The sequence below is a fragment of the Gasterosteus aculeatus genome, chromosome 1 (assembly GCF_964276395.1).
Source record: "Gasterosteus aculeatus chromosome 1, fGasAcu3.hap1.1, whole genome shotgun sequence".
Classification (NCBI taxonomy): Eukaryota; Metazoa; Chordata; class Actinopteri; order Perciformes; family Gasterosteidae; genus Gasterosteus; species Gasterosteus aculeatus.
Genome location: NC_135688.1, coordinates 764,433 through 781,331, shown reverse-complemented (window position 1 = coordinate 781,331; position 16,899 = coordinate 764,433). Strand labels below are relative to the sequence as shown.

At 38.2% G+C, this 16,899-nt stretch overlaps 50 non-coding genes across 50 annotated transcripts; all 50 read left to right on the top strand.

Annotated features, from left to right (window-relative positions):
* The first annotated feature begins 136 nt into the window (after window positions 1-136).
* trnar-ucu (transfer RNA arginine (anticodon UCU)) lies at window positions 137-228 on the top strand. Its single transcript is given in 2 exon segments — window positions 137-173; window positions 193-228. It is a non-coding gene; the product is annotated as a tRNA-Arg (tRNA).
* A 250-nt stretch (window positions 229-478) lies between these two features.
* Window positions 479-567, top strand: trnar-ucu (transfer RNA arginine (anticodon UCU)). Its single transcript is given in 2 exon segments — window positions 479-515; window positions 532-567. It is a non-coding gene; the product is annotated as a tRNA-Arg (tRNA).
* Window positions 568-817: 250 nt separating this feature from the next.
* trnar-ucu (transfer RNA arginine (anticodon UCU)) lies at window positions 818-909 on the top strand. The gene is given in 2 exon segments: window positions 818-854; window positions 874-909. It is a non-coding gene; the product is annotated as a tRNA-Arg (tRNA).
* A 247-nt stretch (window positions 910-1,156) lies between these two features.
* trnar-ucu (transfer RNA arginine (anticodon UCU)) lies at window positions 1,157-1,249 on the top strand. Its single transcript is given in 2 exon segments — window positions 1,157-1,194; window positions 1,214-1,249. It is a non-coding gene; the product is annotated as a tRNA-Arg (tRNA).
* A 250-nt stretch (window positions 1,250-1,499) lies between these two features.
* Window positions 1,500-1,591, top strand: trnar-ucu (transfer RNA arginine (anticodon UCU)). Its single transcript is given in 2 exon segments — window positions 1,500-1,536; window positions 1,556-1,591. It is a non-coding gene; the product is annotated as a tRNA-Arg (tRNA).
* A 250-nt stretch (window positions 1,592-1,841) lies between these two features.
* On the top strand, window positions 1,842-1,933 carry trnar-ucu (transfer RNA arginine (anticodon UCU)). The gene is given in 2 exon segments: window positions 1,842-1,878; window positions 1,898-1,933. It is a non-coding gene; the product is annotated as a tRNA-Arg (tRNA).
* A 250-nt stretch (window positions 1,934-2,183) lies between these two features.
* On the top strand, window positions 2,184-2,275 carry trnar-ucu (transfer RNA arginine (anticodon UCU)). The gene is given in 2 exon segments: window positions 2,184-2,220; window positions 2,240-2,275. It is a non-coding gene; the product is annotated as a tRNA-Arg (tRNA).
* Window positions 2,276-2,525: 250 nt separating this feature from the next.
* Window positions 2,526-2,617, top strand: trnar-ucu (transfer RNA arginine (anticodon UCU)). Its single transcript is given in 2 exon segments — window positions 2,526-2,562; window positions 2,582-2,617. It is a non-coding gene; the product is annotated as a tRNA-Arg (tRNA).
* A 250-nt stretch (window positions 2,618-2,867) lies between these two features.
* trnar-ucu (transfer RNA arginine (anticodon UCU)) lies at window positions 2,868-2,959 on the top strand. Its single transcript is given in 2 exon segments — window positions 2,868-2,904; window positions 2,924-2,959. It is a non-coding gene; the product is annotated as a tRNA-Arg (tRNA).
* Window positions 2,960-3,209: 250 nt separating this feature from the next.
* Window positions 3,210-3,301, top strand: trnar-ucu (transfer RNA arginine (anticodon UCU)). The gene is given in 2 exon segments: window positions 3,210-3,246; window positions 3,266-3,301. It is a non-coding gene; the product is annotated as a tRNA-Arg (tRNA).
* Window positions 3,302-3,551: 250 nt separating this feature from the next.
* Window positions 3,552-3,643, top strand: trnar-ucu (transfer RNA arginine (anticodon UCU)). The gene is given in 2 exon segments: window positions 3,552-3,588; window positions 3,608-3,643. It is a non-coding gene; the product is annotated as a tRNA-Arg (tRNA).
* Window positions 3,644-3,893: 250 nt separating this feature from the next.
* trnar-ucu (transfer RNA arginine (anticodon UCU)) lies at window positions 3,894-3,985 on the top strand. The gene is given in 2 exon segments: window positions 3,894-3,930; window positions 3,950-3,985. It is a non-coding gene; the product is annotated as a tRNA-Arg (tRNA).
* A 250-nt stretch (window positions 3,986-4,235) lies between these two features.
* On the top strand, window positions 4,236-4,327 carry trnar-ucu (transfer RNA arginine (anticodon UCU)). Its single transcript is given in 2 exon segments — window positions 4,236-4,272; window positions 4,292-4,327. It is a non-coding gene; the product is annotated as a tRNA-Arg (tRNA).
* Window positions 4,328-4,574: 247 nt separating this feature from the next.
* trnar-ucu (transfer RNA arginine (anticodon UCU)) lies at window positions 4,575-4,666 on the top strand. Its single transcript is given in 2 exon segments — window positions 4,575-4,611; window positions 4,631-4,666. It is a non-coding gene; the product is annotated as a tRNA-Arg (tRNA).
* A 251-nt stretch (window positions 4,667-4,917) lies between these two features.
* trnar-ucu (transfer RNA arginine (anticodon UCU)) lies at window positions 4,918-5,009 on the top strand. Its single transcript is given in 2 exon segments — window positions 4,918-4,954; window positions 4,974-5,009. It is a non-coding gene; the product is annotated as a tRNA-Arg (tRNA).
* Window positions 5,010-5,259: 250 nt separating this feature from the next.
* trnar-ucu (transfer RNA arginine (anticodon UCU)) lies at window positions 5,260-5,351 on the top strand. Its single transcript is given in 2 exon segments — window positions 5,260-5,296; window positions 5,316-5,351. It is a non-coding gene; the product is annotated as a tRNA-Arg (tRNA).
* Window positions 5,352-5,601: 250 nt separating this feature from the next.
* Window positions 5,602-5,693, top strand: trnar-ucu (transfer RNA arginine (anticodon UCU)). Its single transcript is given in 2 exon segments — window positions 5,602-5,638; window positions 5,658-5,693. It is a non-coding gene; the product is annotated as a tRNA-Arg (tRNA).
* Window positions 5,694-5,943: 250 nt separating this feature from the next.
* On the top strand, window positions 5,944-6,035 carry trnar-ucu (transfer RNA arginine (anticodon UCU)). Its single transcript is given in 2 exon segments — window positions 5,944-5,980; window positions 6,000-6,035. It is a non-coding gene; the product is annotated as a tRNA-Arg (tRNA).
* A 250-nt stretch (window positions 6,036-6,285) lies between these two features.
* On the top strand, window positions 6,286-6,377 carry trnar-ucu (transfer RNA arginine (anticodon UCU)). The gene is given in 2 exon segments: window positions 6,286-6,322; window positions 6,342-6,377. It is a non-coding gene; the product is annotated as a tRNA-Arg (tRNA).
* A 247-nt stretch (window positions 6,378-6,624) lies between these two features.
* Window positions 6,625-6,716, top strand: trnar-ucu (transfer RNA arginine (anticodon UCU)). The gene is given in 2 exon segments: window positions 6,625-6,661; window positions 6,681-6,716. It is a non-coding gene; the product is annotated as a tRNA-Arg (tRNA).
* Window positions 6,717-6,967: 251 nt separating this feature from the next.
* trnar-ucu (transfer RNA arginine (anticodon UCU)) lies at window positions 6,968-7,059 on the top strand. The gene is given in 2 exon segments: window positions 6,968-7,004; window positions 7,024-7,059. It is a non-coding gene; the product is annotated as a tRNA-Arg (tRNA).
* Window positions 7,060-7,306: 247 nt separating this feature from the next.
* trnar-ucu (transfer RNA arginine (anticodon UCU)) lies at window positions 7,307-7,398 on the top strand. The gene is given in 2 exon segments: window positions 7,307-7,343; window positions 7,363-7,398. It is a non-coding gene; the product is annotated as a tRNA-Arg (tRNA).
* A 250-nt stretch (window positions 7,399-7,648) lies between these two features.
* Window positions 7,649-7,740, top strand: trnar-ucu (transfer RNA arginine (anticodon UCU)). The gene is given in 2 exon segments: window positions 7,649-7,685; window positions 7,705-7,740. It is a non-coding gene; the product is annotated as a tRNA-Arg (tRNA).
* Window positions 7,741-7,987: 247 nt separating this feature from the next.
* Window positions 7,988-8,080, top strand: trnar-ucu (transfer RNA arginine (anticodon UCU)). Its single transcript is given in 2 exon segments — window positions 7,988-8,025; window positions 8,045-8,080. It is a non-coding gene; the product is annotated as a tRNA-Arg (tRNA).
* A 250-nt stretch (window positions 8,081-8,330) lies between these two features.
* trnar-ucu (transfer RNA arginine (anticodon UCU)) lies at window positions 8,331-8,422 on the top strand. Its single transcript is given in 2 exon segments — window positions 8,331-8,367; window positions 8,387-8,422. It is a non-coding gene; the product is annotated as a tRNA-Arg (tRNA).
* Window positions 8,423-8,672: 250 nt separating this feature from the next.
* trnar-ucu (transfer RNA arginine (anticodon UCU)) lies at window positions 8,673-8,764 on the top strand. Its single transcript is given in 2 exon segments — window positions 8,673-8,709; window positions 8,729-8,764. It is a non-coding gene; the product is annotated as a tRNA-Arg (tRNA).
* A 250-nt stretch (window positions 8,765-9,014) lies between these two features.
* trnar-ucu (transfer RNA arginine (anticodon UCU)) lies at window positions 9,015-9,106 on the top strand. The gene is given in 2 exon segments: window positions 9,015-9,051; window positions 9,071-9,106. It is a non-coding gene; the product is annotated as a tRNA-Arg (tRNA).
* A 250-nt stretch (window positions 9,107-9,356) lies between these two features.
* trnar-ucu (transfer RNA arginine (anticodon UCU)) lies at window positions 9,357-9,448 on the top strand. Its single transcript is given in 2 exon segments — window positions 9,357-9,393; window positions 9,413-9,448. It is a non-coding gene; the product is annotated as a tRNA-Arg (tRNA).
* A 250-nt stretch (window positions 9,449-9,698) lies between these two features.
* On the top strand, window positions 9,699-9,790 carry trnar-ucu (transfer RNA arginine (anticodon UCU)). The gene is given in 2 exon segments: window positions 9,699-9,735; window positions 9,755-9,790. It is a non-coding gene; the product is annotated as a tRNA-Arg (tRNA).
* Window positions 9,791-10,040: 250 nt separating this feature from the next.
* trnar-ucu (transfer RNA arginine (anticodon UCU)) lies at window positions 10,041-10,132 on the top strand. Its single transcript is given in 2 exon segments — window positions 10,041-10,077; window positions 10,097-10,132. It is a non-coding gene; the product is annotated as a tRNA-Arg (tRNA).
* A 250-nt stretch (window positions 10,133-10,382) lies between these two features.
* trnar-ucu (transfer RNA arginine (anticodon UCU)) lies at window positions 10,383-10,474 on the top strand. The gene is given in 2 exon segments: window positions 10,383-10,419; window positions 10,439-10,474. It is a non-coding gene; the product is annotated as a tRNA-Arg (tRNA).
* Window positions 10,475-10,721: 247 nt separating this feature from the next.
* On the top strand, window positions 10,722-10,814 carry trnar-ucu (transfer RNA arginine (anticodon UCU)). The gene is given in 2 exon segments: window positions 10,722-10,759; window positions 10,779-10,814. It is a non-coding gene; the product is annotated as a tRNA-Arg (tRNA).
* Window positions 10,815-11,064: 250 nt separating this feature from the next.
* Window positions 11,065-11,156, top strand: trnar-ucu (transfer RNA arginine (anticodon UCU)). Its single transcript is given in 2 exon segments — window positions 11,065-11,101; window positions 11,121-11,156. It is a non-coding gene; the product is annotated as a tRNA-Arg (tRNA).
* A 250-nt stretch (window positions 11,157-11,406) lies between these two features.
* Window positions 11,407-11,498, top strand: trnar-ucu (transfer RNA arginine (anticodon UCU)). Its single transcript is given in 2 exon segments — window positions 11,407-11,443; window positions 11,463-11,498. It is a non-coding gene; the product is annotated as a tRNA-Arg (tRNA).
* Window positions 11,499-11,748: 250 nt separating this feature from the next.
* On the top strand, window positions 11,749-11,840 carry trnar-ucu (transfer RNA arginine (anticodon UCU)). Its single transcript is given in 2 exon segments — window positions 11,749-11,785; window positions 11,805-11,840. It is a non-coding gene; the product is annotated as a tRNA-Arg (tRNA).
* Window positions 11,841-12,090: 250 nt separating this feature from the next.
* On the top strand, window positions 12,091-12,182 carry trnar-ucu (transfer RNA arginine (anticodon UCU)). The gene is given in 2 exon segments: window positions 12,091-12,127; window positions 12,147-12,182. It is a non-coding gene; the product is annotated as a tRNA-Arg (tRNA).
* Window positions 12,183-12,432: 250 nt separating this feature from the next.
* On the top strand, window positions 12,433-12,524 carry trnar-ucu (transfer RNA arginine (anticodon UCU)). Its single transcript is given in 2 exon segments — window positions 12,433-12,469; window positions 12,489-12,524. It is a non-coding gene; the product is annotated as a tRNA-Arg (tRNA).
* Window positions 12,525-12,774: 250 nt separating this feature from the next.
* On the top strand, window positions 12,775-12,866 carry trnar-ucu (transfer RNA arginine (anticodon UCU)). The gene is given in 2 exon segments: window positions 12,775-12,811; window positions 12,831-12,866. It is a non-coding gene; the product is annotated as a tRNA-Arg (tRNA).
* A 250-nt stretch (window positions 12,867-13,116) lies between these two features.
* trnar-ucu (transfer RNA arginine (anticodon UCU)) lies at window positions 13,117-13,208 on the top strand. Its single transcript is given in 2 exon segments — window positions 13,117-13,153; window positions 13,173-13,208. It is a non-coding gene; the product is annotated as a tRNA-Arg (tRNA).
* Window positions 13,209-13,458: 250 nt separating this feature from the next.
* trnar-ucu (transfer RNA arginine (anticodon UCU)) lies at window positions 13,459-13,550 on the top strand. Its single transcript is given in 2 exon segments — window positions 13,459-13,495; window positions 13,515-13,550. It is a non-coding gene; the product is annotated as a tRNA-Arg (tRNA).
* A 247-nt stretch (window positions 13,551-13,797) lies between these two features.
* Window positions 13,798-13,889, top strand: trnar-ucu (transfer RNA arginine (anticodon UCU)). Its single transcript is given in 2 exon segments — window positions 13,798-13,834; window positions 13,854-13,889. It is a non-coding gene; the product is annotated as a tRNA-Arg (tRNA).
* A 250-nt stretch (window positions 13,890-14,139) lies between these two features.
* trnar-ucu (transfer RNA arginine (anticodon UCU)) lies at window positions 14,140-14,231 on the top strand. The gene is given in 2 exon segments: window positions 14,140-14,176; window positions 14,196-14,231. It is a non-coding gene; the product is annotated as a tRNA-Arg (tRNA).
* Window positions 14,232-14,478: 247 nt separating this feature from the next.
* trnar-ucu (transfer RNA arginine (anticodon UCU)) lies at window positions 14,479-14,570 on the top strand. Its single transcript is given in 2 exon segments — window positions 14,479-14,515; window positions 14,535-14,570. It is a non-coding gene; the product is annotated as a tRNA-Arg (tRNA).
* Window positions 14,571-14,821: 251 nt separating this feature from the next.
* trnar-ucu (transfer RNA arginine (anticodon UCU)) lies at window positions 14,822-14,913 on the top strand. Its single transcript is given in 2 exon segments — window positions 14,822-14,858; window positions 14,878-14,913. It is a non-coding gene; the product is annotated as a tRNA-Arg (tRNA).
* Window positions 14,914-15,160: 247 nt separating this feature from the next.
* Window positions 15,161-15,252, top strand: trnar-ucu (transfer RNA arginine (anticodon UCU)). The gene is given in 2 exon segments: window positions 15,161-15,197; window positions 15,217-15,252. It is a non-coding gene; the product is annotated as a tRNA-Arg (tRNA).
* A 141-nt stretch (window positions 15,253-15,393) lies between these two features.
* trnar-ucu (transfer RNA arginine (anticodon UCU)) lies at window positions 15,394-15,485 on the top strand. The gene is given in 2 exon segments: window positions 15,394-15,430; window positions 15,450-15,485. It is a non-coding gene; the product is annotated as a tRNA-Arg (tRNA).
* Window positions 15,486-15,735: 250 nt separating this feature from the next.
* On the top strand, window positions 15,736-15,827 carry trnar-ucu (transfer RNA arginine (anticodon UCU)). Its single transcript is given in 2 exon segments — window positions 15,736-15,772; window positions 15,792-15,827. It is a non-coding gene; the product is annotated as a tRNA-Arg (tRNA).
* Window positions 15,828-16,074: 247 nt separating this feature from the next.
* trnar-ucu (transfer RNA arginine (anticodon UCU)) lies at window positions 16,075-16,166 on the top strand. Its single transcript is given in 2 exon segments — window positions 16,075-16,111; window positions 16,131-16,166. It is a non-coding gene; the product is annotated as a tRNA-Arg (tRNA).
* A 251-nt stretch (window positions 16,167-16,417) lies between these two features.
* On the top strand, window positions 16,418-16,509 carry trnar-ucu (transfer RNA arginine (anticodon UCU)). The gene is given in 2 exon segments: window positions 16,418-16,454; window positions 16,474-16,509. It is a non-coding gene; the product is annotated as a tRNA-Arg (tRNA).
* A 247-nt stretch (window positions 16,510-16,756) lies between these two features.
* trnar-ucu (transfer RNA arginine (anticodon UCU)) lies at window positions 16,757-16,848 on the top strand. Its single transcript is given in 2 exon segments — window positions 16,757-16,793; window positions 16,813-16,848. It is a non-coding gene; the product is annotated as a tRNA-Arg (tRNA).
* The last annotated feature ends 51 nt before the right edge of the window (window positions 16,849-16,899 follow it).

The window sequence follows — 16,899 nt, the reverse complement described above, 5'->3', positions numbered from 1 at the left end:
TAAAGTTTTACTCCTGTCGTAGTCAAGTTTTAAATCCAGCATGGTGTTCATCTTTACGCTGTATTATCATGTGCTGGACTATTTTTTTCTTCTCTTTGTATCTACTTTTTTTGAGGATTCTTTGTAAGTCATGAGCGACTCTGTGGCGCAATGGACAGCGCGTTGGACTTCTAGTCGATCATCATGAAAGTAATTCAAAGGTTGTGGGTTCGAGTCCCACCAGAGTTGAACTTTAGATTCAGTGACAAAAGCCAGAAATCTCTCTGGGGAATTACTGCTTAAATAAAAGCATTTTATCCCATCCCATAATAATGCATTTACCGTCCGTTACATTTTGAGTTTTAAAGTTTTACTCCTGTCGTAGTCAAGTTTTAAATCCAGCATGGTGTTCACCCTTACGCTGTATTATCATGTGCTGCACTATTTTTTTCTTCTCTTTGTATATACTTTTTTTGAGGATTCTTTGTAAATCATGAGAGACTCTGTGGCGCAATGGACAGCGCGTTGGACTTCTAGATCATCATGAAAGTAATTCAAAGGTTGTGGGTTCGAGTCCCACCAGAGTTGAACTTTAGATTCAGTGACAAAAGCCAGAAATCTCTCTGGGGAATTACTGCTTAAATAAAAGCATTTTATCCCATCCCATAATAATGCATTTACCGTCCGTTACATTTTGAGTTTTAAAGATTTACTCCTGTCGTAGTAAAGTTTTAAATCCAGCATGGTGTTCACCCTTACGCTGTATTATCATGTGCTGGACTATTTTTTTCTTCTCTTTGTATCTACTTTTTTTGAGGATTCTTTGTAAGTCATGAGCGACTCTGTGGCGCAATGGACAGCGCGTTGGACTTCTAGTTGATCATCATGAAAGTAATTCAAAGGTTGTGGGTTCGAGTCCCACCAGAGTTGAACTTTAGATTCAGTGACAAAAGCCAGAAATCTCTCTGTGGATTTACTGCTTAAATAAAAGCATTTCATCCCATCCTATAAAAATGCATTTACCGCCCGTTACATTTTGAGTTTCAAAGTATTACTTCTGTCGTAGTCGAGTTTTAAATCCAGCATGGTGTTCATCTTTACGCTGTATTATCATGCTTTGGACTATTTAATTCACTTGATATCTTCTTTTTTTGAGGATTCTTTGAAAATCACCAGCGACCTTTGTGGCGCAATGGACAGCGCGTTGGATTTCTAGTTGATCATCATGAAAGTAATTCAAAGGTTGTGGGTTCGAGTCCCACCAGAGTTGAACATTAGATTCAGTGACAAAAGCCAGAAATCTCTCTGGGGAATTACTGCTTAAATAAAAGCATTTTATCCCATCCCATAATAATGCATTTACCGTCCGTTACATTTTGAGTTTTAAAGTTTTACTCCTGTCGTAGTCAAGTTTTAAATCCAGCATGGTGTTCACCCTTACGCTGTATTTTCATGTGCTGGACCATTTTTTTCTTCTCTTTGTATCTACTTTTTTTGAGGATTCTTTGTAAATCATGAGCGACTCTGTGGCGCAATGGACAGCGCGTTGGACTTCTAGTCGATCATCATGAAAGTAATTCAAAGGTTGTGGGTTCGAGTCCCACCAGAGTTGAACTTTAGATTCAGTGACAAAAGCCAGAAATCTCTCTGGGGAATTACTGCTTAAATAAAAGCATTTTATCCCATCCCATAATAATGCATTTACCGTCCGTTACATTTTGAGTTTTAAAGTATTACTTCTGTCGTAGTCGAGTTTTAAATCCAGCATGGTGTTCATCTTTACGCTGTATTATCATGTGCTGGACTATTTTTTTCTTCTCTTTGTATCTACTTTTTTTGAGGATTCTTTGTAAGTCATGAGCGACTCTGTGGCGCAATGGACAGCGCGTTGGACTTCTAGTTGATCATCATGAAAGTAATTCAAAGGTTGTGGGTTCGAGTCCCACCAGAGTTGAACTTTAGATTCAGTGACAAAAGCCAGAAATCTCTCTGGGGAATTACTGCTTAAATAAAAGCATTTTATCCCATCCCATAATAATGCATTTACCGTCCGTTACATTTTGAGTTTTAAAGTTTTACTCCTGTCGTAGTCAAGTTTTAAATCCAGCATGGTGTTCACCCTTACGCTGTATTTTCATGTGCTGGACCATTTTTTTCTTCTCTTTGTATCTACTTTTTTTGAGGATTCTTTGTAAGTCATGAGCGACTCTGTGGCGCAATGGACAGCGCGTTGGACTTCTAGTTGATCATCATGAAAGTAATTCAAAGGTTGTGGGTTCGAGTCCCACCAGAGTTGAACTTTAGATTCAGTGACAAAAGCCAGAAATATCTCTGGGGAATTACTGCTTAAATAAAAGCATTTTATCCCATCCCATAATAATGCATTTACCGTCCGTTACATTTTGAGTTTTAAAGTTTTACTCCTGTCGTAGTCAAGTTTTAAATCCAGCATGGTGTTCACCCTTACGCTGTATTTTCATGTGCTGGACCATTTTTTTCTTCTCTTTGTATCTACTTTTTTTGAGGATTCTTTGTAAGTCATGAGCGACTCTGTGGCGCAATGGACAGCGCGTTGGACTTCTAGTTGATCATCATGAAAGTAATTCAAAGGTTGTGGGTTCGAGTCCCACCAGAGTTGAACTTTAGATTCAGTGACAAAAGCCAGAAATATCTCTGGGGAATTACTGCTTAAATAAAAGCATTTTATCCCATCCCATAATAATGCATTTACCGTCCGTTACATTTTGAGTTTTAAAGTTTTACTCCTGTCGTAGTCAAGTTTTAAATCCAGCATGGTGTTCACCCTTACGCTGTATTATCATGTGCTGGACTATTTTTTTCTTCTCTTTGTATATACTTTTTTTGAGGATTCTTTGTAAATCATGAGAGACTCTGTGGCGCAATGGACAGTGCGTTGGACTTCTAGTTGATCATCATGAAAGCAATTCAAAGGTTGTGGGTTCGAGTCCCACCAGAGTTGAACTTTAGATTCAGTGACAAAAGCCAGAAATCTCTCTGGGGAATTACTGCTTAAATAAAAGCATTTTATCCCGTCCCATAATAATGCATTTACCGTCCGTTACATTTTGAGTTTTAAAGTTTTACTCCTGTCGTAGTCAAGTTTTAAATCCAGCATGGTGTTCATCTTTACGCTGTATTATCATGTGCTGGACTATTTTTTTCTTCTCTTTGTATCTACTTTTTTTGAGGATTCTTTGTAAGTCATGAGCGACTCTGTGGCGCAATGGACAGCGCGTTGGACTTCTAGTCGATCATCATGAAAGTAATTCAAAGGTTGTGGGTTCGAGTCCCACCAGAGTTGAACTTTAGATTCAGTGACAAAAGCCAGAAATCTCTCTGGGGAATTACTGCTTAAATAAAAGCATTTTATCCCATCCCATAATAATGCATTTACCGTCCGTTACATTTTGAGTTTTAAAGTTTTACTCCTGTCGTAGTCAAGTTTTAAATCCAGCATGGTGTTCACCCTTACGCTGTATTATCATGTGCTGCACTATTTTTTTCTTCTCTTTGTATATACTTTTTTTGAGGATTCTTTGTAAATCATGAGAGACTCTGTGGCGCAATGGACAGCGCGTTGGACTTCTAGTTAATCATCATGAAAGTAATTCAAAGGTTGTGGGTTCGAGTCCCACCAGAGTTGAACTTTAGATTCAGTGACAAAAGCCAGAAATCTCTCTGGGGAATTACTGCTTAAATAAAAGCATTTTATCCCATCCCATAATAATGCATTTACCGTCCGTTACATTTTGAGTTTTAAAGATTTACTCCTGTCGTAGTAAAGTTTTAAATCCAGCATGGTGTTCACCCTTACGCTGTATTATCATGTGCTGGACTATTTTTTTCTTCTCTTTGTATATACTTTTTTTGAGGATTCTTTGTAAATCATGAGAGACTCTGTGGCGCAATGGACAGCGCGTTGGACTTCTAGTTGATCATCATAAAAGTAATTCAAAGGTTGTGGGTTCGAGTCCCACCAGAGTTGAACTTTGGATTCAGTGACAAAAGCCAGAAATCTCTCTTGGGAATTACTGCTTAAATAAAAGCAATTTTTCCCATCCCATAATAATGCATTTACCGTCCGTTACATTTTGAGTTTTAAAGTTTTACTCCTGTCGTAGTCAAGTTTTAAATCCAGCATGGTGCTCACCCTTACGCTGTATTTTCATGTGCTGGACCATTTTTTTCTTCTCTTTATATCTACTTTTTTTGAGGATTCTTTGCAAAGCATGAGCGACTCTGTGGCGCAATGGACAGCGCGTTGGACTTCTAGTTGATCATCATGAAAGCAATTCAAAGGTTGTGGGTTCGAGTCCCACCAGAGTTGAACTTTAGATTCAGTGACAAAATCCAGAAATCTCTCTGTGGATTTACTGCTTAAATAAAAGCATTTTATCCCATCCTATAAAAATGCATTTACCGTCCGTTACATTTTTAGTTTTAAAGTTTTACTTCTGTCGTGGTCGAGTTTTAAATCCAGCATGGTGTTCATCTTTACGCTGTATTCTCATGCTTTGGACTATTTAATTCACTTGATATCTTCTGTTTTTGAGGATTCTTTGAAAGTCATGAGCGACTCTGTGGCGCAATGGACAGCGCGTTGGACTTCTAGTATATCATCATGAAAGCAATTCAAAGGTTGTGGGTTCGAGTCCCACCAGAGTTGAGCTTTAGATTCAGTGACAAAAGCCAGAAATATCTCTGGGCAATTACTGCTTAAAAAGAAAGCATTTCTTTCCATCCCATTATAATGCATTTACCGTCCGTTACATTTTGAGTTTTAAAGTTTTACTCCTGTCGTAGTCAAGTTTTAAATCCAGCATGGTGTTCACCCTTACGCTGTATTATTATGTGCTGGACCATTTTTTTCTTCTCTTTATATCTTCTTTTTTTGAGGATTCTTTGCAAATCATAAGCGACTCTGTGGCGCAATGGACAGCGCGTTGGACTTCTAGTTGATCATCATGAAAGTAATTCAAAGGTTGTGGGTTCGAGTCCCACCAGAGTTGAACTTTAGATTCAGTGACAAAAGCCAGAAATCTCTCTGGGGAATTACCGCTTAAATAAAAGCATTTTATCCCATCCCATAATAATGCATTTACCGTCCGTTACATTTTGAGTTTTAAAGTTTTACTCCTGTCGTAGTCAAGTTTTAAATCCAGCATGGTGTTCACCCTTACGCTGTATTTTCATGTGCTGGACCATTTTTTTCTTCTCTTTGTATCTACTTTTTTTGAGGATTCTTTGTAAGTCATGAGCGACTCTGTGGCGCAATGGACAGCGCGTTGGACTTCTAGTTGATCATCATGAAAGTAATTCAAAGGTTGTGGGTTCGAGTCCCACCAGAGTTGAACTTTAGATTCAGTGACAAAAGCCAGAAATCTCTCTGGGGAATTACTGCTTAAATAAAACCATTTTATCCCATCCCATAATAATGCATTTACCGTCCGTTACATTTTGAGTTTTAAAGTTTTACTCCTGTCGTAGTCAAGTTTTAAATCCAGCATGGTGTTCACCCTTACGCTGTATTATCATGTGCTGCACTATTTTTTTCTTCTCTTTGTATATACTTTTTTTGAGGATTCTTTGTAAATCATGAGAGACTCTGTGGCGCAATGGACAGCGCGTTGGACTTCTAGTTAATCATCATGAAAGTAATTCAAAGGTTGTGGGTTCGAGTCCCACCAGAGTTGAACTTTAGATTCAGTGACAAAAGCCAGAAATCTCTCTGGGGAATTACTGCTTAAATAAAAGCATTTTATCCCATCCCATAATAATGCATTTACCGTCCGTTACATTTTGAGTTTTAAAGATTTACTCCTGTCGTAGTAAAGTTTTAAATCCAGCATGGTGTTCACCCTTACGCTGTATTATCATGTGCTGGACTATTTTTTTCTTCTCTTTGTATATACTTTTTTTGAGGATTCTTTGTAAATCATGAGAGACTCTGTGGCGCAATGGACAGCGCGTTGGACTTCTAGTTGATCATCATAAAAGTAATTCAAAGGTTGTGGGTTCGAGTCCCACCAGAGTTGAACTTTGGATTCAGTGACAAAAGCCAGAAATCTCTCTTGGGAATTACTGCTTAAATAAAAGCAATTTTTCCCATCCCATAATAATGCATTTACCGTCCGTTACATTTTGAGTTTTAAAGTTTTACTCCTGTCGTAGTCAAGTTTTAAATCCAGCATGGTGCTCACCCTTACGCTGTATTTTCATGTGCTGGACCATTTTTTTCTTCTCTTTATATCTACTTTTTTTGAGGATTCTTTGCAAAGCATGAGCGACTCTGTGGCGCAATGGACAGCGCGTTGGACTTCTAGTTGATCATCATGAAAGCAATTCAAAGGTTGTGGGTTCGAGTCCCACCAGAGTTGAACTTTAGATTCAGTGACAAAATCCAGAAATCTCTCTGTGGATTTACTGCTTAAATAAAAGCATTTTATCCCATCCTATAAAAATGCATTTACCGTCCGTTACATTTTTAGTTTTAAAGTTTTACTTCTGTCGTGGTCGAGTTTTAAATCCAGCATGGTGTTCATCTTTACGCTGTATTCTCATGCTTTGGACTATTTAATTCACTTGATATCTTCTGTTTTTGAGGATTCTTTGAAAGTCATGAGCGACTCTGTGGCGCAATGGACAGCGCGTTGGACTTCTAGTATATCATCATGAAAGCAATTCAAAGGTTGTGGGTTCGAGTCCCACCAGAGTTGAGCTTTAGATTCAGTGACAAAAGCCAGAAATATCTCTGGGCAATTACTGCTTAAAAAGAAAGCATTTCTTTCCATCCCATTATAATGCATTTACCGTCCGTTACATTTTGAGTTTTAAAGTTTTACTCCTGTCGTAGTCAAGTTTTAAATCCAGCATGGTGTTCACCCTTACGCTGTATTATTATGTGCTGGACCATTTTTTTCTTCTCTTTATATCTTCTTTTTTTGAGGATTCTTTGCAAATCATAAGCGACTCTGTGGCGCAATGGACAGCGCGTTGGACTTCTAGTTGATCATCATGAAAGTAATTCAAAGGTTGTGGGTTCGAGTCCCACCAGAGTTGAACTTTAGATTCAGTGACAAAAGCCAGAAATCTCTCTGGGGAATTACCGCTTAAATAAAAGCATTTTATCCCATCCCATAATAATGCATTTACCGTCCGTTACATTTTGAGTTTTAAAGTTTTACTTCTGTCGTAGTCGAGTTTTAAATCCAGCATGGTGTTCATCTTTACGCTGTATTATCATGCTTTGGACTACTTAATTCACTTGATATCTTCTTTTTTTGAGGATTCTTTGAAAATCACCAGCGACTCTGTGGCGCAATGGACAGCGCAATGGACTTCTAGTTGATCATCGTGAAAGTAATTCAAAGGTTGTGGGTTCGAGTCCCACCAGAGTTGAACTTTGGATTCAGTGACAAAAGCCAGAAATCTCTCTGGGGAATTACTGCTTAAATAAAAGCATTTTTTCCCATCCCATAATAATGCATTTACCGTCCGTTACATTTTGAGTTTTAAACTTTTACTCCTGTCGTAGTCAAGTTTTAAATCCAGCATGGTGCTCACCCTTACGCTGTATTTTCATGTGCTGGACCATTTTTTTCTTCTCTTTATATCTACTTTTTTTGAGGATTCTTTGCAAAGCATGAGCGACTCTGTGGCGCAATGGACAGCGCGTTGGACTTCTAGTTGATCATCATGAAAGCAATTCAAAGGTTGTGGGTTCGAGTCCCACCAGAGTTGAACTTTAGATTCAGTGACAAAATCCAGAAATCTCTCTGTGGATTTACTGCTTAAATAAAAGCATTTTATCCCATCCTATAAAAATGCATTTACCGTCCGTTACATTTTTAGTTTTAAAGTATTACTTCTGTCGTAGTCGAGTTTTAAATCCAGCATGGTGTTCATCTTTACGCTGTATTATCATGCTTTGGACTATTTAATTCACTTGATATCTTCTTTTTTTGAGGATTCTTTGAAAATCACCAGCGACCTTTGTGGCGCAATGGACAGCGCGTTGGATTTCTAGTTGATCATCATGAAAGTAATTCAAAGGTTGTGGGTTCGAGTCCCACCAGAGTTGAACATTAGATTCAGTGACAAAAGCCAGAAATCTCTCTGGGGAATTACTGCTTAAATAAAATCATTTTATCCCATCCCATAATAATGCATTTACCGTCCGTTACATTTTGAGTTTTAAAGTTTTACTCCTGTCGTAGTCAAGTTTTAAATCCAGCATGGTGTTCACCCTTACGCTGTATTTTCATGTGCTGGACCATTTTTTTCTTCTCTTTGTATCTACTTTTTTTGAGGATTCTTTGTAAATCATGAGCGACTCTGTGGCGCAATGGACAGCGCGTTGGACTTCTAGTCGATCATCATGAAAGTAATTCAAAGGTTGTGGGTTCGAGTCCCACCAGAGTTGAACTTTAGATTCAGTGACAAAAGCCAGAAATCTCTCTGGGGAATTACTGCTTAAATAAAAGCATTTTATCCCATCCCATAATAATGCATTTACCGTCCGTTACATTTTGAGTTTTAAAGTATTACTTCTGTCGTAGTCGAGTTTTAAATCCAGCATGGTGTTCATCTTTACGCTGTATTATCATGTGCTGGACTATTTTTTTCTTCTCTTTGTATCTACTTTTTTTGAGGATTCTTTGTAAGTCATGAGCGACTCTGTGGCGCAATGGACAGCGCGTTGGACTTCTAGTTGATCATCATGAAAGTAATTCAAAGGTTGTGGGTTCGAGTCCCACCAGAGTTGAACTTTAGATTCAGTGACAAAAGCCAGAAATCTCTCTGGGGAATTACTGCTTAAATAAAAGCATTTTATCCCATCCCATAATAATGCATTTACCGTCCGTTACATTTTGAGTTTTAAAGTTTTACTCCTGTCGTAGTCAAGTTTTAAATCCAGCATGGTGTTCACCCTTACGCTGTATTTTCATGTGCTGGACCATTTTTTTCTTCTCTTTGTATCTACTTTTTTTGAGGATTCTTTGTAAGTCATGAGCGACTCTGTGGCGCAATGGACAGCGCGTTGGACTTCTAGTTGATCATCATGAAAGTAATTCAAAGGTTGTGGGTTCGAGTCCCACCAGAGTTGAACTTTAGATTCAGTGACAAAAGCCAGAAATATCTCTGGGGAATTACTGCTTAAATAAAAGCATTTTATCCCATCCCATAATAATGCATTTACCGTCCGTTACATTTTGAGTTTTAAAGTTTTACTCCTGTCGTAGTCAAGTTTTAAATCCAGCATGGTGTTCACCCTTACGCTGTATTATCATGTGCTGGACTATTTTTTTCTTCTCTTTGTATATACTTTTTTTGAGGATTCTTTGTAAATCATGAGAGACTCTGTGGCGCAATGGACAGTGCGTTGGACTTCTAGTTGATCATCATGAAAGCAATTCAAAGGTTGTGGGTTCGAGTCCCACCAGAGTTGAACTTTAGATTCAGTGACAAAAGCCAGAAATCTCTCTGGGGAATTACTGCTTAAATAAAAGCATTTTATCCCATCCCATAATAATGCATTTACCGTCCGTTACATTTTGAGTTTTAAAGTTTTACTCCTGTCGTAGTCAAGTTTTAAATCCAGCATGGTGTTCATCTTTACGCTGTATTATCATGTGCTGGACTATTTTTTTCTTCTCTTTGTATCTACTTTTTTTGAGGATTCTTTGTAAGTCATGAGCGACTCTGTGGCGCAATGGACAGCGCGTTGGACTTCTAGTCGATCATCATGAAAGTAATTCAAAGGTTGTGGGTTCGAGTCCCACCAGAGTTGAACTTTAGATTCAGTGACAAAAGCCAGAAATCTCTCTGGGGAATTACTGCTTAAATAAAAGCATTTTATCCCATCCCATAATAATGCATTTACCGTCCGTTACATTTTGAGTTTTAAAGTTTTACTCCTGTCGTAGTCAAGTTTTAAATCCAGCATGGTGTTCACCCTTACGCTGTATTATCATGTGCTGCACTATTTTTTTCTTCTCTTTGTATATACTTTTTTTGAGGATTCTTTGTAAATCATGAGAGACTCTGTGGCGCAATGGACAGCGCGTTGGACTTCTAGTTAATCATCATGAAAGTAATTCAAAGGTTGTGGGTTCGAGTCCCACCAGAGTTGAACTTTAGATTCAGTGACAAAAGCCAGAAATCTCTCTGGGGAATTACTGCTTAAATAAAAGCATTTTATCCCATCCCATAATAATGCATTTACCGTCCGTTACATTTTGAGTTTTAAAGATTTACTCCTGTCGTAGTAAAGTTTTAAATCCAGCATGGTGTTCACCCTTACGCTGTATTATCATGTGCTGGACTATTTTTTTCTTCTCTTTGTATCTACTTTTTTTGAGGATTCTTTGTAAGTCATGAGCGACTCTGTGGCGCAATGGACAGCGCGTTGGACTTCTAGTTGATCATCATGAAAGTAATTCAAAGGTTGTGGGTTCGAGTCCCACCAGAGTTGAACTTTAGATTCAGTGACAAAAGCCAGAAATCTCTCTGTGGATTTACTGCTTAAATAAAAGCATTTCATCCCATCCTATAAAAATGCATTTACCGCCCGTTACATTTTGAGTTTCAAAGTATTACTTCTGTCGTAGTCGAGTTTTAAATCCAGCATGGTGTTCATCTTTACGCTGTATTATCATGCTTTGGACTATTTAATTCACTTGATATCTTCTTTTTTTGAGGATTCTTTGAAAATCACCAGCGACCTTTGTGGCGCAATGGACAGCGCGTTGGATTTCTAGTTGATCATCATGAAAGTAATTCAAAGGTTGTGGGTTCGAGTCCCACCAGAGTTGAACATTAGATTCAGTGACAAAAGCCAGAAATCTCTCTGGGGAATTACTGCTTAAATAAAAGCATTTTATCCCATCCCATAATAATGCATTTACCGTCCGTTACATTTTGAGTTTTAAAGTTTTACTCCTGTCGTAGTCAAGTTTTAAATCCAGCATGGTGTTCACCCTTACGCTGTATTTTCATGTGCTGGACCATTTTTTTCTTCTCTTTGTATCTACTTTTTTTGAGGATTCTTTGTAAATCATGAGCGACTCTGTGGCGCAATGGACAGCGCGTTGGACTTCTAGTCGATCATCATGAAAGTAATTCAAAGGTTGTGGGTTCGAGTCCCACCAGAGTTGAACTTTAGATTCAGTGACAAAAGCCAGAAATCTCTCTGGGGAATTACTGCTTAAATAAAAGCATTTTATCCCATCCCATAATAATGCATTTACCGTCCGTTACATTTTGAGTTTTAAAGTATTACTTCTGTCGTAGTCGAGTTTTAAATCCAGCATGGTGTTCATCTTTACGCTGTATTATCATGTGCTGGACTATTTTTTTCTTCTCTTTGTATCTACTTTTTTTGAGGATTCTTTGTAAGTCATGAGCGACTCTGTGGCGCAATGGACAGCGCGTTGGACTTCTAGTTGATCATCATGAAAGTAATTCAAAGGTTGTGGGTTCGAGTCCCACCAGAGTTGAACTTTAGATTCAGTGACAAAAGCCAGAAATCTCTCTGGGGAATTACTGCTTAAATAAAAGCATTTTATCCCATCCCATAATAATGCATTTACCGTCCGTTACATTTTGAGTTTTAAAGTTTTACTCCTGTCGTAGTCAAGTTTTAAATCCAGCATGGTGTTCACCCTTACGCTGTATTTTCATGTGCTGGACCATTTTTTTCTTCTCTTTGTATCTACTTTTTTTGAGGATTCTTTGTAAGTCATGAGCGACTCTGTGGCGCAATGGACAGCGCGTTGGACTTCTAGTTGATCATCATGAAAGTAATTCAAAGGTTGTGGGTTCGAGTCCCACCAGAGTTGAACTTTAGATTCAGTGACAAAAGCCAGAAATATCTCTGGGGAATTACTGCTTAAATAAAAGCATTTTATCCCATCCCATAATAATGCATTTACCGTCCGTTACATTTTGAGTTTTAAAGTTTTACTCCTGTCGTAGTCAAGTTTTAAATCCAGCATGGTGTTCACCCTTACGCTGTATTATCATGTGCTGGACTATTTTTTTCTTCTCTTTGTATATACTTTTTTTGAGGATTCTTTGTAAATCATGAGAGACTCTGTGGCGCAATGGACAGTGCGTTGGACTTCTAGTTGATCATCATGAAAGCAATTCAAAGGTTGTGGGTTCGAGTCCCACCAGAGTTGAACTTTAGATTCAGTGACAAAAGCCAGAAATCTCTCTGGGGAATTACTGCTTAAATAAAAGCATTTTATCCCATCCCATAATAATGCATTTACCGTCCGTTACATTTTGAGTTTTAAAGTTTTACTCCTGTCGTAGTCAAGTTTTAAATCCAGCATGGTGTTCATCTTTACGCTGTATTATCATGTGCTGGACTATTTTTTTCTTCTCTTTGTATCTACTTTTTTTGAGGATTCTTTGTAAGTCATGAGCGACTCTGTGGCGCAATGGACAGCGCGTTGGACTTCTAGTCGATCATCATGAAAGTAATTCAAAGGTTGTGGGTTCGAGTCCCACCAGAGTTGAACTTTAGATTCAGTGACAAAAGCCAGAAATCTCTCTGGGGAATTACTGCTTAAATAAAAGCATTTTATCCCATCCCATAATAATGCATTTACCGTCCGTTACATTTTGAGTTTTAAAGTTTTACTCCTGTCGTAGTCAAGTTTTAAATCCAGCATGGTGTTCACCCTTACGCTGTATTATCATGTGCTGCACTATTTTTTTCTTCTCTTTGTATATACTTTTTTTGAGGATTCTTTGTAAATCATGAGAGACTCTGTGGCGCAATGGACAGCGCGTTGGACTTCTAGTTAATCATCATGAAAGTAATTCAAAGGTTGTGGGTTCGAGTCCCACCAGAGTTGAACTTTAGATTCAGTGACAAAAGCCAGAAATCTCTCTGGGGAATTACTGCTTAAATAAAAGCATTTTATCCCATCCCATAATAATGCATTTACCGTCCGTTACATTTTGAGTTTTAAAGATTTACTCCTGTCGTAGTAAAGTTTTAAATCCAGCATGGTGTTCACCCTTACGCTGTATTATCATGTGCTGGACTATTTTTTTCTTCTCTTTGTATATACTTTTTTTGAGGATTCTTTGTAAATCATGAGAGACTCTGTGGCGCAATGGACAGCGCGTTGGACTTCTAGTTGATCATCATAAAAGTAATTCAAAGGTTGTGGGTTCGAGTCCCACCAGAGTTGAACTTTGGATTCAGTGACAAAAGCCAGAAATCTCTCTTGGGAATTACTGCTTAAATAAAAGCAATTTTTCCCATCCCATAATAATGCATTTACCGTCCGTTACATTTTGAGTTTTAAAGTTTTACTCCTGTCGTAGTCAAGTTTTAAATCCAGCATGGTGCTCACCCTTACGCTGTATTTTCATGTGCTGGACCATTTTTTTCTTCTCTTTATATCTACTTTTTTTGAGGATTCTTTGCAAAGCATGAGCGACTCTGTGGCGCAATGGACAGCGCGTTGGACTTCTAGTTGATCATCATGAAAGCAATTCAAAGGTTGTGGGTTCGAGTCCCACCAGAGTTGAACTTTAGATTCAGTGACAAAATCCAGAAATCTCTCTGTGGATTTACTGCTTAAATAAAAGCATTTTATCCCATCCTATAAAAATGCATTTACCGTCCGTTACATTTTTAGTTTTAAAGTATTACTTCTGTCGTAGTCGAGTTTTAAATCCAGCATGGTGTTCATCTTTACGCTGTATTATCATGCTTTGGACTACTTAATTCACTTGATATCTTCTTTTTTTGAGGATTCTTTGAAAATCACCAGCGACTCTGTGGCGCAATGGACACCGCGTTGGACTTCTAGTTGATCATCATGAAAGTAATTCAAAGGTTGTGGGTTCGAGTCCCACCAGAGTTGAACTTTAGATTCAGTGACAAAAGCCAGAAATCTCTCTGGGGAATTACTGCTTAAATAAAAGCATTTTATCCCATCCCATAATAATGCATTTACCGTCCGTTACATTTTGAGTTTTAAAGTTTTACTCCTGTCGTAGTCAAGTTTTAAATCCAGCATGGTGTTCACCCTTACGCTGTATTTTCATGTGCTGGACCATTTTTTTCTTCTCTTTGTATCTACTTTTTTTGAGGATTCTTTGTAAATCATGAGCGACTCTGTGGCGCAATGGACAGCGCGTTGGACTTCTAGTCGATCATCATGAAAGTAATTCAAAGGTTGTGGGTTCGAGTCCCACCAGAGTTGAACTTTAGATTCAGTGACAAAAGCCAGAAATCTCTCTGGGGAATTACTGCTTAAATAAACGTCTTTTATCCCATCCCATAATAATGCACTTACCGTCCGTTACATTTTTAGTTTTAAAGTTTTACTTCTGTCGTGGTCGAGTTTTAAATCCAGCATGGTGTTCATCTTTACGCTGTATTCTCATGCTTTGGACTATTTAATTCACTTGATATCTTCTGTTTTTGAGGATTCTTTGAAAGTCATGAGCGACTCTGTGGCGCAATGGACAGCGCGTTGGACTTCTAGTATATCATCATGAAAGCAATTCAAAGGTTGTGGGTTCGAGTCCCACCAGAGTTGAGCTTTAGATTCAGTGACAAAAGCCAGAAATATCTCTGGGCAATTACTGCTTAAAAAGAAAGCATTTTTTCCCATCCCATAATAATGCATTTACCGTCCGTTACATTTTGAGTTTTAAACTTTTACTCCTGTCGTAGTCAAGTTTTAAATCCAGCATGGTGCTCACCCTTACGCTGTATTTTCATGTGCTGGACCATTTTTTTCTTCTCTTTATATCTACTTTTTTTGAGGATTCTTTGCAAAGCATGAGCGACTCTGTGGCGCAATGGACAGCGCGTTGGACTTCTAGTTGATCATCATGAAAGCAATTCAAAGGTTGTGGGTTCGAGTCCCACCAGAGTTGAACTTTAGATTCAGTGACAAAATCCAGAAATCTCTCTGTGGATTTACTGCTTAAATAAAAGCATTTTATCCCATCCTATAAAAATGCATTTACCGTCCGTTACATTTTTAGTTTTAAAGTATTACTTCTGTCGTAGTCGAGTTTTAAATCCAGCATGGTGTTCATCTTTACGCTGTATTATCATGCTTTGGACTACTTAATTCACTTGATATCTTCTTTTTTTGAGGATTCTTTGAAAATCACCAGCGACTCTGTGGCGCAATGGACACCGCGTTGGACTTCTAGTTGATCATCATGAAAGTAATTCAAAGGTTGTGGGTTCGAGTCCCACCAGAGTTTGTTAGTTTTAAAGTATTACTTCTGTCGTAGTCGAGTTTTAAATCCAGCATGGTGTTCATCTTTACGCTGTATTATCATGCTTTGGACTACTTAATTCACTTGATATCTTCTTTTTTTGAGGATTCTTTGAAAATCACCAGCGACTCTGTGGCGCAATGGACACCGCGTTGGACTTCTAGTTGATCATCATGAAAGTAATTCAAAGGTTGTGGGTTCGAGTCCCACCAGAGTTGAACTTTAGATTCAGTGACAAAAGCCAGAAATCTCTCTGGGGAATTACTGCTTAAATAAAAGCATTTTATCCCATCCCATAATAATGCATTTACCGTCCGTTACATTTTGAGTTTTAAAGTTTTACTCCTGTCGTAGTCAAGTTTTAAATCCAGCATGGTGTTCACCCTTACGCTGTATTTTCATGTGCTGGACCATTTTTTTCTTCTCTTTGTATCTACTTTTTTTGAGGATTCTTTGTAAATCATGAGCGACTCTGTGGCGCAATGGACAGCGCGTTGGACTTCTAGTCGATCATCATGAAAGTAATTCAAAGGTTGTGGGTTCGAGTCCCACCAGAGTTGAACTTTAGATTCAGTGACAAAAGCCAGAAATCTCTCTGGGGAATTACTGCTTAAATAAACGTCTTTTATCCCATCCCATAATAATGCACTTACCGTCCGTTACATTTTTAGTTTTAAAGTTTTACTTCTGTCGTGGTCGAGTTTTAAATCCAGCATGGTGTTCATCTTTACGCTGTATTCTCATGCTTTGGACTATTTAATTCACTTGATATCTTCTGTTTTTGAGGATTCTTTGAAAGTCATGAGCGACTCTGTGGCGCAATGGACAGCGCGTTGGACTTCTAGTATATCATCATGAAAGCAATTCAAAGGTTGTGGGTTCGAGTCCCACCAGAGTTGAGCTTTAGATTCAGTGACAAAAGCCAGAAATATCTCTGGGCAATTACTGCTTAAAAAGAAAGCATTTCTTTCCATCCCATTATAATGCATTTACCGTCCGTTACATTTTGAGTTTTAAAGTTTTACTCCTGTCGTAGTCAAGTTTTAAATCCAGCATGGTGTTCACCCTTACGCTGTATTATTATGTGCTGGACCATTTTTTTCTTCTCTTTATATCTTCTTTTTTTGAGGATTCTTTGCAAATCATAAGCGACTCTGTGGCGCAATGGACAGCGCGTTGGACTTCTAGTTGATCATCATGAAAGTAATTCAAAGGTTGTGGGTTCGAGTCCCACCAGAGTTGAACTTTAGATTCAGTGACAAAAGCCAGAAATCTCTCTGGGGAATTACCGCTTAAATAAAAGCATTTTATCCCATCCCATAATAATGCATTTACCGTCCGTTACATTTTGAGTTTTAAAGTTTTACTTCTGTCGTAGTCGAGTTTTAAATCCAGCATGGTGTTCATCTTTACGCTGTATTATCATGCTTTGGACTACTTAATTCACTTGATATCTTCTTTTTTTGAGGATTCTTTGAAAATCACCAGCGACTCTGTGGCGCAATGGACAGCGCAATGGACTTCTAGTTGATCATCGTGAAAGTAATTCAAAGGTTGTGGGTTCGAGTCCCACCAGAGTTGAACTTTGGATTCAGTGACAAAAGCCAGAAATCTCTCTGGGGAATTACTGCT